Below are 6,056 nucleotides of genomic sequence, written 5' to 3'. Positions count from 1 at the left end.
ACAAAATCTGGAAACGCCACATAGACCAGTTGCGAAGGCGGATAGATAACGAGGCCTATGATAGCCCAAGAACTACAGAGCCTAACTACAACGATTTTCCCCAAACAGCTAGCTTAAGCCCGAATTCAAGGGAATACTTAGCTGACAAGGCATGGTTCCAGCGCTGCCCCGATGAGTCGACACTCCCAGTCAGGGAAAACCACGCCTCCGAGAAAACCCAGGAGGTTCCATTGGCGGAGCCAGGAGAGACAAAGGGTCCCTCTGACCGGCTCGACGCCTCACCCAATACTGAACTGTGCAGGTCGACCCGTGCAAGAACACGCCCTGGTCTCCTGCGAGACTTTGTCTGTGATTATGTAAATAGTTGATGATTAGTGCCTTCTGGTAATGGAGGGGTGTTATGTATTGATACATTTAAGCGGGAGTTTCAAATATTTAAGTGTTGCTGATTGGCTAACAGTCTCTCCTGGAGTGTATATAAGGAAGGCTGCTGCCAGAGAGTTTTGCTGAAGTCTCACTCTATATTAAAGAGCTGTTGTCACTTGCTTGCTTGTGCCTCTCGTTATTCCCGCGCTACAACAGAGAGACCACTTCTTTTCTTTCATGGAGAAAATCTTTGAGAATGCTCATGCAGAAATACCGGCGCCCCCCTCAAAGACTACAAGGAGTGCTGGTACCTACTACTATTTGGAGTATATCACTCTAAAAAGCCAGGTCAAATTAGGGTAGTATTTGACTCTAGTGCCAAATTTGAAGGAGTTTCTTGAAATGATGTTCTCCTATTGGGCCCAGACCTCAATAACAAACTTCTAGAGTGTTCTTGTGATTTTGCAGAGATTCTGTTGCTTTCATAGCCGTCTTTTTTTTTTTTTGAATTTTTTTTATTTTAGATTAAAATAAAAAAGACAACATAAAAATATCATCTTTACAAACAATTATAGACAGCATCTCAATCGGTTAAAATCATTTCGTGCTTACAATTTTCCAAATCTCATCATATAACGATTGTTCTTTACTTGAACTGAAGATAAATATTTAAACATTTCATATATGTTATCTCATCTCCATACTTTTTTGTCAAACCATTGATAAAATATCTCCCATATCAAATAATATTGTTTATCTTCCTGTTCTCTTATTTCAAATGTCAATCTACTCATTTCAGTCCAACATTTTCATAATAATTTCTTCATCAGTAATTATCTTCTTTCCTTTCCAGTTTTTGGCAAATACAATTCTGGCCACTGTTAAAATGTTCACAATTAAGTATTGTAATTCTTTATTAAATGTCTCTGGTAAAATTCCTAATAAAAATATCTCTGGTTTAAAGTCAATATGTCTCTCTGTTATTTTTTCTAACCACGTATGTATCTTAATCCAAAATCTCCTTGCTTCCACACATGTCCACCACATATGGTAATACGATCCTAGAGTTTGACGACACTTCCAACATTTCTCTGATTTATTCTTAAACATTCTGGCTATGCTCGTCGGTGGTAAATGCCACCTGTAAAACATCTTATACAAATTCTCTTTATATGCTGTCGACATTGTCATTTTATAATTATGTGACCACAATTTTTGCCATTTCTCTAAATCAATACTATAACCAAAATTCTTCCCCCATGCTATCATTGATTCTTTGACTTGTTCTTCTTCCAATTTTACTTCAAGTAAATATCCGTATAACTTTTTAATTACATGGTCATCCGAACCCATTAATATCTTATCTAAACCAGTCAAAACATTATAAATACCTTCTTGTTTAAAGTCTTCTCGATATCTGGAAAGTATTTGCATGTATGAAAACCAATCTATCTTAATTCCCTGGTCTTCTAAGTTTTGTTTCAATTTAAGTTCACCCTTTTCATCCAATAATTCACTATATCTAACAATTTGTTCCCCTCTAAATATCACTGGATAAGAAAAAGCTTCAATTGTAGATACCCAGACTGGAATCTTCAAATAATGGTATTTTTTGATCTTCTCCCATGTCAAAAACAAAGCTTCACCTATCTGATGTCTTCTAAAATACTCCTGGATTTTAGTTCCTTTATACCATAAGAAGGCACCCTATACGCCGGAAAATAAGGTAAATACAGAATAGAAACCTTTCTCTCATAGGGGTGCCTTGTCTGCAATAAATCACCTTAAGACCAGTGGTGAAATCTAAAATTTGTTACTACCGGTTCTGTGGGTGTGGCTTGGGGAGGGGTAATGTGACTGGGTGGGCGTGGCCAATTTTTTTTTTTTACTTTTAAAACCATTTTTTCTATCATTTTTTCTACAAACTCTTTGGAGAAGAGGTTGTAAAAAAATGCTTTCAAAAGGCTCTGACGATTTCTTTTTTTTAAAAGAAAAAAAGGCTTTTTTTCTTTTAAATGCCTCTGATGATCCAAGCTGAGTTGGCTGATCAGCAGAGGCTTTTTTCTTTTAAATACCTCTAACAATCCAAGCTGAGTTGCCTGATCGGCAGAGGCTTTTTTTCTTTTAAAAGCCTTTGACGATCCCAACTGAGCCGCGCGATCATCAGAAGCTTTTTTTTTTACTTTTAAAAGCATTTTTTCGGCCGAAGAGGTTGTAGAAAAAATGCTTTTAAAAGTAAAAAAAAAGCCTCTGATGATTGTGTGGCTAAACTGGCCATGGGGGGGGGCGGTTCCCCAAACCACCCGCCTCCATCGCTACCGGACCAGGAACATTTCACCCCTGCCTAAGTCCCATTAGGATTTGCAGCCCGTCGCAATTCAAGCTAAAGCATTACTCAGAGACTTAAACTGTGAAACATCTGATTGGGATGCCCCACTACCTGAGGAAAAGAGGAATGGAAACATTCTCTACCAGCTTTATCTGATTGTTGAGTCGCATACCCATATGCCCCTCTATCCTCCACAGCAGACTTGTCAAACTCAAGGCCAGCGGGCCAGATCCACCCCAAATGTGTTTAGATCTGGCCTGCAGGGCTGCCCTGGAAATGGCAAAGGGGCTGCCCCCCCACTGCCTCGGCCCTGGCCCACACCAGCCCAGCTGGGCAGTCCCCCCTGTGTGCATGTACAGGAGGTGGTGAGCCTGCAGAAACTGGTGGTTCCCAGCCACACCTGCAGCTTGTTGGTAGCCAGATGGATGTGAGCCCAGATGTCCAATAAGCGGCGCTAGGCCCCGACCCACCTGCACCATACTTGCTAACCTTGGGACTCCACACCCCTGCCACCTGCCGCGCTTCACCACACGATGGTGGCACTGGAAGCAGCAGCCCCTGTCCAGCAGGAGCCCTGCCGCCCCTCCACTCTCCTCCAGCCTGGGAAGCCCACGAGCCAGGAGGGGAAGCTGTGGCCATAGCCTACTGGGCAAAGCAGACAGCAGCATCCATGAGCTTTGCCCTCTTGTACCCACCATGAGCAACCTGGCCAAGGAGAGCGAGCATAGTAGCAGCAGCCTCGAGGACAAGGTAAGCAGGGCTGGGCTGAGTTGTGGGGTCCCGATGCCCAGGGAGCTTGAGGGCTGGGCTCTTGCCCTCCGCTTGCAGGAGCTCCGGATAGCCTGCACCACTCGGGTGGTCCTCGATGGGGTCCTCGGTGTGGCCTGAGAGGGAGGGCGAGGCTCCTCTGGTGGACAAGACTTTGGCACTCACCCTAGTCTCACCTTCCTCCACTGGAGACCTCCAGCTCCCCCCACCAGCCTTGCCTGACCTGTCACAGGTTCCCTTTTTTGGCTTTTTCTTCCCACCACCCAGGGGGCTTGGAGAGGTAGAAGCAGCCAATATGGAGTTTGCATGGTGCCCTCCAGAAGTGTCTCCCCTGAATATCTCTGGAGAGGAGGAGAGAGTGGCAGGGGAGCTGCATGAGGGAAGGCTGCCCCAACAAGCCAGCATCCTTAATGCACAATATTGGAAACAGGGATTCCCTTTCAAGAAGGGCGAGACTCAGTGGTGGGATTCAGCCAGTTCTCACCACTTCAGGAAACTGGTTGTTAACTTTCTGAGCAGTTTGATGAACTAGTTGTTGGAATAAATCATTAGGGCAGAGAACCGGTTGTTAAATTATTTGAATCCCACCACTGGCCAGACTCCCTCATGCAGGACCAGGGAGTGATGCTCCTCTTGTTCTCCAGAGATCTGTCAAGGCAGAAGTTGGACACTGCAGCTCCACAGGCAGCGTCACCATCTGCCTCCTGCTTTGCCTGGCCAGCTTCCCCCATGTAGCTTGTCATGCCACACCATGTAACTTTATATACTGTTGTTGTTCTCTTGCCCCATCTAGTGGCCGGAGGGACAAACATTCCCCAAGTATATTGTTTGAAGCAGATCCTACCCATTTACCCATCTGCCTGAGCTCTCAAACCAAGTGCATACTGGGAAGCCAGACTCCATTTCCTTTAGCATTTGGAGAAGGCAGAAGCAGCCATCTTAATCCGTGGCACATGGTCATCCAAGGACAAACCCACATCCCACACAGAGCATTGCTGCCAGATTTAAATTGCTTGTAGTTATTCATTGTTATGTTCAGCAGTAACTGAATACGGTCTCTCTTGTATTTCAGTTCTCATTGTATGTATCCCTATTTTCCCCCATTTCATCATATCCTGTTCTTTCAACAAAGCATTCAGATCTATGCACACGGTCTGTTTTATTGGGGGATAGGTGGGTGTAGCTGCATGTCGAGCTGCACACAGACTAATGTTTAGTGGGGACAGAACATAGCTCCCCCACCACCCCCTCTTCCTCTCCAGAGATCTGTCAAGGCAGAAGTTGGACTTGGAGGAAACTGCTTCCTGCAAACTTTCTCCTCCACGGTTCCACCTGCAACATGTGATCCACCGCCTCCAGCTTTGCCGAGAGAGGGCACCGGACAGGGAAATGCCAAGGATGTCTGGGATTGGGAGAAGAAGATCTACTTTGACATGCTATGCACATCCACCCTGCCCCCCACCATTCCAAGCTTGCAGACTTTTATCCACATCTGAACTTTGAAACTACCAATCATGCCTGAGCTTGAGGAGAAGGCCCTCTCCATCCTCTGTGGATAAAAGTCCCCTAAACCTGGAATGCAGTGTTTTTGTGTGTGTGTATGCATGTATGCACCCACCCATCCTGTTCGTTTAATAAAGCATCCAGATCTACTGACATGGTCTGTTTATTGGAGGATAATTGGGTTTAGCTGAATGTCAAGCTCCACACAGAGTAACATGTAACGTAAAGAGGACAGACCAGACCTTATGATTCTAAGAAAATTTCATCTTTGAGTGATGTATGCATGATTCAAAATTTAGGATTTCTCATAGACTCACTGGGTGGTCCTGCTCACCACTTTTTAGCTAATTGCAACATGGTTCTTAACAGAAGTTAGGCTGCACAAAGGAGATCCGTCAGAAGCCACTCCTCTGTGTTCAGGGAGGTACATGAAACAAACCTGGGAGAGACAAAACTACACAGCAGGAGAAAAAAAAAACTAGGCAAGAAGAACAGCTGCAGAAAAGTTTTTAAACCTTGGTTGAAACCCGAGTAAGCTTCTCAATATAACTGCAACTTTCAACTATTAAATTTTTTTGGTTATCATTTAATTAAATTACAGTCCTCCCATGGACTATCTTGTAATCTCGTTTGTTTTATCCACTATCTTGTCTTCCCTTGCATCTACTTTATTCATCCATGTACGCATAATACTTTTCTTTATTCCTACATGATCGTTCTGGCTTGTGAGAGGTCTTATCCCTTCTGACTTACCTCTATGACCCAAAAATGCCTTTGAGGGGCAAGAAATAACCTGGACCAGCCTGAGCAATGATACTGGGATTCATTGATGAACTACAGATCATAAATAAACAGAGAAAAACGTTCCAACCACAAGAACTGAAGATTACAATGGGTTGAAGAGATTCCCCCGGATATGGAGGTGACAATGCAAGAGGGAAAAAAAGAGATTTAGCTACAATTAGTGAAAGGATGTACATGGAAAGAAAAAAGGGGTTAAAAAAACTGAGTTAACCTCTCTGCTCTTTTTGGTCTCTTTATTGTCCAGCTTGATCCAGAACTATTACTGACAATTGAGCTTCAAATCCTG

This window comes from Pantherophis guttatus, chromosome 2 (assembly GCF_059756535.1).
Source record: "Pantherophis guttatus breed Tessera chromosome 2, ASM5975653v1, whole genome shotgun sequence".
Taxonomy (NCBI): Eukaryota; Metazoa; Chordata; class Lepidosauria; order Squamata; family Colubridae; genus Pantherophis; species Pantherophis guttatus.
The sequence above is the reverse complement of the archived record's forward strand: the minus strand, read 5'-3'. Positions refer to the sequence as shown.